At 41.7% G+C, this 11136-nt stretch overlaps 1 long non-coding RNA gene across 1 annotated transcript; it reads left to right on the forward strand.

Moving 5' to 3' along the window:
* The first annotated feature begins 1312 nt into the window (after nucleotides 1-1312).
* LOC120435467 lies at nucleotides 1313-3160 on the forward strand. The gene is made up of 2 exons (XR_005609752.1): nucleotides 1313-1664; nucleotides 2752-3160. It is a non-coding gene; the product is annotated as an uncharacterized LOC120435467 (long non-coding RNA).
* The last annotated feature ends 7976 nt before the right edge of the window (nucleotides 3161-11136 follow it).

Raw genomic sequence — 11136 nt, forward strand, 5'->3', positions numbered from 1 at the left:
ATGCTGTGACTGCAGCGGACCTCCCCGGGATCAAAACGAGTCAGGACCGGCTGCAAAGGGAAACATAAGCTTAAAGTAAACAGGAGACAGACAAGGGGTGGGGATGGCTACAATTTAACAATTACCAACTTCACAGTAATTGTGTGCTCTTTGTTCTTTTGTGTGTGTGTGTGTGTGTCTGTGTGTGTGTCTGTGTGTGAGTGCGTGTGTAGCCTGTCTACATGTGACTGTGTGTGATGATGATTCAGCTCGTGGTTACAACCTCTGCATCACCGTCCCACGTTAGTGATTAGAGCTCTTTTATTAGAGAAAATGTGTGCGCGCATGTGTGACTGTTGCGTGGTCATCCAGTCAGCGAGTCTCAGAATCAATGAAATTCAGGAAGAGAGAGTGGGAAATAGGAAGAGATGACAGTAGGTGAGAAACGTGGTGACCTCTCTGCCCTCATGACTCTTTCTGATTCAGGCAACGTTGGCAATGTCAGTAGGAAAAACGTGATCGTGGGCAGACTGGTCCTAAAAAAACACCCCTCCACATGCACTCATGCCTCATTTCACACCTTGCCAAGAAAAAAAAGGGTGAAAAAAAGCTTTTTTTTCTTTTAACATGATAAATGATGTGACAGCTGACTATACTGGAGCACTTTCTTGATCTAAACAACTCATTCTGGCCACAGCTGCGTATGCATACGCTGCATTTTTGTTCTTTCTTTGGCTTGAAAAGCATGCACTGAGGTGATTCATCAAGATGATATACCTATGGGGGAAATGCGGGTTTTATTACTTAAAAACTTCACTCAAAAACATTACTTTTAAAGGTTGCATCTCATAAGAGCTTCCGTTTTCTTTAGTAAACATCGTAGATCAAGGCTTGCTTTTGGCTATTTGCTGGGAACCGAGGAGGAAGCGAGGCGGGGGGGAGGCATATTTGACATGTCAGGGAGGAAAAAAATAAACCCTAACAGACTGAAGGTACTCAGAGGAAAACTTACAAATTAGCCTCCGCTGAGGATTCTGACGTGCCTTACCCGAAAATGAAAGGCCACAACAATTATCATGAACCTCCCCGTCCCAGCTCAGCCGTCTGCCAAGCCGAGCTTGAACTTGAGGGGGAGCGCGCGTTTGCTCACGGTGTTAGCGTTCTCCCTTTTCTTATTAATTAACACCTCAGTTACTCGGGGTGTCCTCAGGGGGAGTCTGCTTCTTTCTCTCTCTCTCTCTCTCACTCTCTCCTGGAAGATCGTCACACCTGTTCAGTCGGCAGGTGTTCAAGTCATCTCTGCTGAGATGGAAAAAAAATAATAAAGGGGGGGGGAGAGAAAATTCCAGAAACAGGAGCCGCTGGAATGTGGGACTGAAGTGATTTGAGCAGAAATGATAGGAATGCGTTAAATGCAAATACACACACATGCACAAGTGTGGCTTAATTTGCTGGGTTTTGCACACTCTGATCACTTTGATTTGGGCCTTAAATTCAGTCTCTCGATATTATTATTTTTAACTTCTATTTATATATTTTTTTCTCTTCGTCTAAATGAGGCAACAAAACAAGTCAGCGCTGTTGTCAGGTACATTAGCTATTCAGTTATTCTGTTTTTTCTCCCATCGCAGAATGCTTGAGTGTCTACATTTGAATATCGACCAGGGCTGTCACACAGCTTTCAGGTGAGCGCAGAAGCAGAAATATACAACCCAATAACAGTCCTTGGCAGCTGCCGTATTTTTTCTTTTGTTTTCTTTTTTTTTTTCCTCTAAACTGGATACGAATGCATATTTTGCACCGTTAACTCTCGCACTGTATCGTTTCCCGTCAAAGGACTTGTATTGTGTTCATTAATCTAACCCACCTGACAGTTATTTGGTCCAAATTGGATTTGCCGGTGTTGGTTTTGATCGCGCCCATATTGGGAATGATTTGAAAGCATTTTAGCTTCTCCTGAATCCATAATGAATTTATCGCAGCTTTTACGGAAAGAATTTGGTTGCTTTAATAATCTGTCTACAGTCATATGCTGCCGAGAAGAGTGACACAGATGCTTTTCTCGATTATATTTCACATCAGATTTCTCTTTCTTTTCTTTTGTCTCCTCTCGCTCTGTCCCCAAGTCTATCCCTCTCTATATCCTTAATCCTGTAAAACATCTCTCCCTCATCTCTCTTCTGGCATATCCTCCTCCCTCTCCCAATTAGACATATGAAATCATCCTTGGCGTATCAATTGGTGACTTTTACACCCATTAATTTGCCATAATTATTTCATTTCAGATTGATCTGACTGTGCTATCGCAGATGGCGTGCGCGGTGAAACTCTGTTCTCTCTGCAGATCAAAAGGAGTCATTTTAATTGGAGGCTTTTCAACGCTAATTGTTCTCTCTGTTGTAAATCAGTGTCTCTTAGTCTCCCCAGGTCTTTGTTAGCAAATTGTCTTGGCGGTTTCCTCGTTTCATCTCGGATCGAGTGTTACAGCCTCAACTGTGTGATTGACTGCGCTGATTGCGATGTGCAATCAGAGAATTTGGGGATTTGTTCCCATGGCATGCAAAGTCATTTGAGCAGCAGGTTTTTTCTTTATAGAAAATTATAAATGTATTAGAGACATATGGAGATGTTATAGACAGCTGTGATGACAGTTTTTGTTAGTTCAAAAAGCCTGAAACTGATTTTTTTCTAAGTAAACTGTGTTACTTGACACTTCTACATGCTGCTTTGTACTTTAAGTCACGGAGAAGCCTTTTGCTTTTTTGTCCACAGCTCCGGCCAACAAAAACAGCACCTGCCTTTGAATGTCCATCAGTGGCCCATTAACTCATGTCTGGGGGAAGCAGACTCTTTAAACTGACCAGCGCGTAGCCGGCTGAAAGCCTCCCTTCTACCAGCCCCGTTGACGTATGGAGATAAATGGACTCCGGCCTGCATTGTCCTGCTGACGCGCTCGCATTCAGTTTCAGTGGTCTTCGTGACAGGCCCAATGGTGGGGAGATGCAAATGAGACAGAGCATTCAGAGGAGGGGGGGACCTCCGCTTATTTCCATTTTGATTATTCATCGCCTTTGCTCTGCCATACTTTGTAGCTGCTGTTTGCAAGTTTATGTTTGCCGTTCACAAAAATATTCCCTTATGTCCTGAAGGTGTTTTTAAGCAAAAATTTGAGTGAAGCAAACTGTTCGTGTTTGTGTCTTGCATGAATGATTTCTGACCTGCGACCTTCCCTTAAGAAGGGAGTGGGAGAGCTTTTCTTGGGTTTGGGATTAGGTTGGGGTCGGGGTGGAGGGGTGGGGTGGGGTTGGATGACCGCTAGGCTGAAGGCAGGAAGTGTAAGCCGATACACATCAGGCCCTCATTTAGATCTGAAGCAGCGATTTCTCATGCATGACGGCAATAAGAACTCTACACTTCATATACACTTGGTAAGGCCACGCCGCGTAGATCATTAAAGCAGGAGTAATCCTCGAGTGTGAGACTTGATCCTGAAAAACACTTGTAAAAATCCATCACTTCAGTACAGCTGTTCAGGCGTACACTTGCTCTTTGGTCTGCGTTCACGGCAACTTTGCACCAATGTACGAATGTGTGAACAAGTACAGGTGTGTAACTGCATGTGCCTGTGTCTGGCAATGTAAAAGACTTCTCAGCTCTAATGTGTTATTAGGAGAGAGTGTAGTTTTGTTTTTTTCTTTTGGAAATCCCAGTTGGCCGGCTGGTATTTTTGTTACAACAAGAGCTCAAATCAGTGAAATCTAATAGTTTCTCTCTCCCGGAGGAGTATTGAGCGGGACTCAACAGATTAAGACCTGTTGATGGATGGCAGCTTAAACTATAGAGCCATTACACCCCCAGCTCCTCAGAATAAGCGCCCCATAATGATACCAGTGAAATGAAGCAAGAAAAAAGATGAAGGAAGCAGTTGTAGCAGTGGGCTCGACAACTTGACTTTTGTCTTTGACTTTTATCTCTGTAGAGTCAAAATTTTAACCTATCTTTTACAACTTACTTGTTACATTGTATTAAGACTTTTTTTAGGTGCTTGGCCACGTTCACAAACAGGTGGATGCCAAAACAAGCAGCTATATCTGCACTGGTTCACCTCACCTAATTCCGGTATTGAAATGGATCTTTCACACAGGACTAGAGAGGTTGCTGATCCCCTGGCAATGTGTGGTTGCTAGGGAAACATGCATGTTATTAGACCAGTTGACAAGTGGGTACTGGAGGTTGCTGGTTTTCACATGGGGAAATATTAGTTGCAAAGAGGGTGCTGCACAAATTCCCCCTTTGTGACTGCTTTAGTCGCTTGCAGATTGCTGCGGTTGCTTGTAGTTTGATGGGAGATAGTGACTTGTTTGCAAACACTCACCAACTACTGCCGGAGTGGTGGGAAAATGTGAAAAGTGCGACGCCGTCTGGAAGCAAACGTTTGTCTTCAAATTAAAAGTTATGGCTTACTGGGGCAACCAACATGCTTCGAAAGGTATAACTTTTACTTTGAGGGCGAATGCTTCTTTTCACAGTCTCACTGCTGCTTGGAAAGTAGTTGACGAGTATTTACAGCCTAGTTGGCATTTTCCATGCAACTAAGGGTAACCATGACAATCTGCTAACAACCAAAGCATTCACAAAGGGGTTTTCAGCACAGCACCATATACCTACCGCACCTAGTCTCAAGCAACCATCCACAAACTGTTCAGAATAGACATTTTTGCTTTGGACCGTTGGTCAGATAGTCGCTGACCAGTCTGTAGGTCTGTGTGATGGGGGCCTAACTCAACACCTCGCTCTCTCATCCAAGTACAGTCACTTCTAAACTAAACAGAACTAAGTTTTAGTTGAACTCATTCTCAGAATCAGAATCACATATACTTGGCCAATAAACGTGATTCTGATTCTGAATCTGAGACCTCAAACTGAGAATTCAAAGAACATCCAACCATCCTTCATCCATCTCGTATATACGGTATATGGATAAAAGCAGCTTCCAAGAACTACCCAGAGGATTATCCAGATATGCAGCTCTGGCTTTGAAAAGTGCTGTAGAAAGTAATCCACTTCCTTATCCCCACATCCTATTATCAAAAGATACAATATTTATTCATACTTGGACTAAATGAGGACAATACGTATGGGGTTAGCTTAGTAGAGAGTGGCACAGCGATGCAGTGGTTTACACTATTGCTTCACAGCAAGAGACAGAAGCTCCTGATCTGCTGGGGTTTCTCGGCTGTGTAGGTTGCCTCCAGGCGCCCTGGTTTCACAGACCTAAAGCATGTAACTTAGGTGATTCTAGGTGTGGATGTTAGGGTGTGTGGTGTCTGTCTGTGTTAGGCCCTGTGACGGACCTGTCTAGGGTGTACCAAGTGTCAGCCTGGCTCTAGCCCTCTCATTGAGAGAGAATCGGACACACACAGAGACACACAAACTCCCCCTCAGCAGTTTTCTTACTTACCCCCTACGGTGGACACTACTTGTGCTTAGAAGGTATTCTCCCTATATGGGTGGACCTCTTTCACTTAAACAGCATTCATCAATCCAGGCCTGGTCTGTTGCTATAGAATGTGTAAGCACTCAAATATCGACCGACTGAAATGTAGAAACACTTGGTTCTGCCAGCAGAGTGACAGAGCAAAGATGAAGTAGATTCGGTGTGTGTATGTGTGTGTATGTGTCAAAGCTCATGAGATATTCCCCAGCCCACAGTCATTATCCTGACACAGCGTGGACTGTATTTTTTATCAGCCTGTGAATGCTGCATGTTTCATGGAGGCACGTCACAGGAAAACACGAGTCAATGATCATGCCATACATGGAAGCCAATTGACCTTCTTCGACTCTACATCAAAGGCTACATTGACTCTTGTAAATTATTTCACATCTGGCCGAGCTTTCCTTCAACAGCCAGCTATAAAGACATTGATTTTCAACAGTCAGCAGTGGATAAAGGGAGACAGAGTAAAAGAGAGACAGATTTGTTAAAAAAGAACTGACTTCATATGAAATTTAAAAGACCGGAATAAAAGGCACCAATTCTTAGGGGAAAACAAATGAAAGAGTACATTTTTAATGACTTTAATTTAGTTTGCATATAAGCAAAAAAAAACCCCTCCAAAACTTCATGGTTTCATTTCGAGACCAAAGATGGAGTTTTTGTTGCCACTTTTGTGGATGAAAGCGCTGAAAAATCTCCTTAAATGGATGGATTAGAGTAGAAGCACCATCTTCAGAAGCCTGCTTCTGTGTTTTGGCTTCATCCATCTGTAGCAAATGCCAAGATGTATAGATGAGAGGCCTTGTCCAAGTGCCATGCCAATGCCCTAAATGGTTAAGTGCCCCAAGTGCCATGCTGCCTGGCACTGGGACAACTGGCTCACTGAGGTCCCCCCCCTCCCCCCGAATTACATTACTGTCAGTGAAAAATAGGACGAACGCTTTTCATTTAAATTAATGCTTTCTTTTTGACAGAACACACAGGAGAGCTTGTGTTATAGTGATCCTCATAAATCTGGGCAAGGCCTACTGTGCTGGAGTTAGGTTTCCCAAAATGTCAACAAAAAGGGAGAATATATGTTTTTTTAACTACTAAGCAAATATAGCTCTGACATTTATATTCATATCATTGTTTTGTCACCAGTTTATGAGGTAATGGTAGTGAAAGGAAGAGTCTAATGAGAAAATTATATCAAATTGTGTTGTAGCTGTTTTGAAACCTACCTTGATGTGATTTAAAATTAACAAACTGTGGTTCTTTTTATTATACTGTCTTATTTCTTTAGTCAGTATAGAATAAACCTTAGAGAAGGAAATGTCAGAAGGGGGAAGAAAAGGCTGAAAAATGGTGGGAAAATACAGTCTGAGGTAGTTTAATAAATGTCTTCTCAGTTTGTACATTATTATTGTCTTTCTGAGTTTATGCCACAGCACAGTGACAGTGGCAAACACAAAAACTAATAACAACAGCTTCAGTTTGAGTCACCAGTGTATTAAATTTATCCACTATAGTGTCATATAGACACATTTAGATGTAGGAAATACATTTTCAGTACGGCAAATGCAGTAAAGAGGTAAGTAGAACTCCTGAGCGACCGACTTACAGAGTTGTTCAGACATCCACACCAAGCAGACTGGAAGCTGAGCGTCCTTCAGGCTTTTTACCTCGCATGTGAAGTTACTCACTGACAGGTGGAGGGAAGGTAGTGACAACTCCATGTGTAGCAGAGGAGACAGGTGTCTATTTAAATTCTCTACATGCCAACAATGGGAGCTAACAATGACAGGAAAAAGTACCATGCAAAAGTCTTGAGCCAGGCCTCATTTCTTTGCATTTTCTTAGGAAAATGGGAAACAGGTCCATCATTTATTGACACATATATTTACACAGATATGAATACAGTATGTAAGGCAAAAACAGAACCAACATCTAAAGCTCTTCTTTAGATGTTTGCTACCTTTTGTTCTGCCTTATGTTGATGATCCCACCTTGCTTCAATAATGTTGAGGTCTGGGCTCTGGGGAGGCCAATCCATGACGTTTTTCTATTCAAGTCAGCTTTTACTGCACTGAGTGTTTGGGATCATTGTCATGATGAAAAATGAAGTTGTTGACAATCAGATGCTTTCCAGATAGTATTACATGGTGGATCAAAATCTGATGGCACGTTTCTGTATTCATAATTCCATCAATTTTGACAAGATAGCCAACACCACTAACTTAAAGCCTTTTTGACCTCCTCCATACATGCTGATGACAATTTAGACCACATATACAATTTATAATTGGTTCTTTGCCAAGTTGTCTGTTATGTGTAGACATAAGGTGCCTTTTAATGCTTGAATCATTCATAGGTCAATGTTAGCTCTTGTTAACACTTAACAGACAACAGAGCATTCCTATAAAGATGGTCGGGTACAAGGAATGAAAAAGCCACCAATCTCCAAAGGAAAACCTTGAAAGACCTTCAGAAAGCCCAGAGAACTGTTGCTTAAGATTATATTTTAAAAAAATCACAAGAACGCCTGGCACCTTGGAAGCAAAATATAAAGAAATGGGGGTTAGATTAAGACTTTTGCAGAGTAGTGTAAATATAAGCCACTCCACGCTGGGTCAAAATTCTGACAAGATAGCAATAAAATTAATTTAGCAAAGATAGGTCTGTAACCACTACATTTTCATGCCCTCATTAGCAAGGCTACCTTACAGGAAGTGGGATAGAAGTTGCTCTCCTCTATGTCCTCTCTACAGAGGCAGAGGCTCACAGATGGCCTGTCGCGCATCATTAGGCCTATGAAGCCTCGGCTGCTAGCTTAGCTAAATCAGTGCAGTCCACTCCAGCCCACAGCTGGACCCAGGAGTGTGTGCACGACTGTGCGTGTGCACGACTGTGTGTGCATGTGTGCGCATATGTGCGTGTGTATAATCCACAGGTGCAGAGGCCTCCTCCTGACGGAAAAGAGAGCATTAGCCCAAGGCTATGGAGGCAGAGAAAGGGGCAGGGCAAGGCTGTTTCAGATGCAAATGGCTTGCCCTGTTCCTCACAAAAAACTTTCTCCAGTGGCACAGCTTGTAAAATATAGCACCCTGTGGCTTCATTCAAAGAGATACACCCACTAACCAGGGGCTGCAGAACCACATGGCCCTCTGAAACCACCCAGCCATAACATAGAGAAAAGTAAGCTCCTTTTCAGCTATACCAAGAGTGAATACACTGAAGCCTATTAGGTGAGCAATTAAGTTTCATGAAATGTTTTTTAAAACAAAAAATTAAACTCTCTTTGCTGGGTATTTTTTTTTTAAAAGTATGTCTTTGAACACCTGTAAGAGTTGGTATCTGCGGGGATAAAAGCCAAAACAACTACGAACAAAAACTGAAGTCGGTGAAATGAAGTAGTTAAAAAACAAAAAGTAGTAAAGTGATGAGTGAAAAAAGTTAACAAGTAACTAATCTTTTAATACCTAATGGGAGTCAGTGCAATGCAAATAGCTGTAATGTATCATCTCCTGGCAAAGAGTAAGTGCTGGCAGGATTTTAAACACCTCCTGATAATTTAGGAGATGTTGACTGCAGCACATGTTTGATTAATAATGATAGATTGGAGATCATTACGGATTTAAGCAACAGCACTTTATTTTCATAATAAGTGGGCAACAAACTACATAATCATGAAAAATAATTAGCAATTCAAGAAGATACATAATCTCAGTTGCAGTACTTCTCCCTTAGCTAATGTGCTATTTTTCATTGTGTGATTTAAAGCATTTCCATTTAAACTTGTTTTGGTTGCTTGCATTGAAATCAGGACTGTGTTTTAATTACCGTTCAGAGAAAAATCGCAGTTTCCCTAATGATCATCTAATATGTTCCTCACTTCCCAAGCTTGCAAACACGACTTTAACTGCATGCTTTGTATGTTCAGATCTTGTATCGTTACTCATCCACCAGTGCAACTTCTTCGTAACATTTAGCACTCAGTAGGACGCCTGAGGAGTGTTTATACATCTGCTATGGCTATCACAGCAGCCTGATTGCCAGCAGCCTTTTTGGAAACTGCCTTTGTTTTTAAGACTCCCTCGACATGCCACTCACCGATACATAAACTAAAGGAAACTGTTATCCTAAGCGTGACTTTGATGCCATTAACATGCACAAAGATGGCTTTGTGAGCATGCACTGAACAAATACCTTTTGTTTGATGCGTCCTGTCAGTAATATCATTACGTGATATCATGTGATTATATAACTAGAACTTTCACTTTTTAAAGAAATATATATTTTATGGACCTTTATTTTGATATGAAAGTTGAGAGAAGACAGGACAGCTGGGGAAAAGACCAGTGGGGAGACATTTACTAAATTGCCTGGGGGCAGATTCAAATCCTGACCTTTGCATTAGCCTTACAGAAAATGGATTGTCTGTTCAGCCCTATGAGCAAATTTTTTGCTGCCCTCAAAATTTCTACACTGTTAACTTTAAAACATAAATAATAAAGAACATCTTATTGCAATGCAATATTCTCATTGTATGGGTGTGCATGGACCCATGCAAGGATACACATTTTAAGCCAGCAGCAGCCTAAACACTTATTTCAGTCAAATTATATTTATTTAATGTCAAATCACAACAACAGTCGCCTCAAGGTGCTTTAGGTAAAGACCCTACAATAATACAGAGAAAACCCAACCATTAGATGACTCCCTACGAGCAAGCACTTGGCAACAGTGGGAAGGAAAAACTCCCTTTTAACAAGAAGAGAGGGCAGCAACCTGCCCTGATTGGTTGGAGCTGAGGAGAGGGAGACAGGAAAAAAAAGACACACTGTGGAAGAGGGCCAGAGATTAATAATAACTAATGATTAAATCCAGAGTGGTGTATAAACACATAGAGAGTGAAAAGAGGTGAGTGAAGAAGAAACACTCAGTGCATCATCAGAAGCCTAGGTCTATTCCAGCCTAAGTAAAGGTATACTCAGGGTCACCTGATCCAGCCACAACTATAAGCTTTATCAAAAAAGAAAGTTTTAAGCCCAATTTTAAAAGTAAACAGGGTGTCTGTCTTGTAAATCCAAAATGGGAATTCGTTCCACAGAAGAGAGGCTCGAAAGCTGAAGGTTCTGCCTCCCATTCCACTTTTAAATACCCTCAGGTCAGTGCTCCTCAGTAGTATGCAAAAACTGCACAAAAACAGCTCAAAGTACAGAACAAAGAGTTCAAGGCGATGACCTGCCTCCAAATCATTCATCGAGCATCACTGAGGAGGTCCCATCAAGGAACCCGCAAGACCCAAAGGATCTGCTGCCATTATCCTGGTGCACTGATATATCAGTGGCTTCACTTTTATCTATCTTTCCATGACTGGCCATTAAAGCAATGAAATAAATGGTCACGCTCACGTCTCATCCAGTCTCTCATAGATTAAAAAGTGTGGAAGCTCCATGAGCAGAATAGACAAAAGGAGGCAAATAGTGTTACTAAAGTCTGCAGTAGATAAATCATCCAACCTCACCCAGACAACAGATAAGCAAAACACAACATTACAAAGAAAGAATCACATAATATCATCAACTCATTTTTAAGTGTTGGATCTCCAACAAGTTCCTTACAAAGTTATTTTCATGAAACTGTGAAGTAGTATGATAAAAGTCTGATATGCC

The sequence above is a fragment of the Oreochromis aureus genome, linkage group 22 (assembly GCF_013358895.1).
Source record: "Oreochromis aureus strain Israel breed Guangdong linkage group 22, ZZ_aureus, whole genome shotgun sequence".
Classification (NCBI taxonomy): Eukaryota; Metazoa; Chordata; class Actinopteri; order Cichliformes; family Cichlidae; genus Oreochromis; species Oreochromis aureus.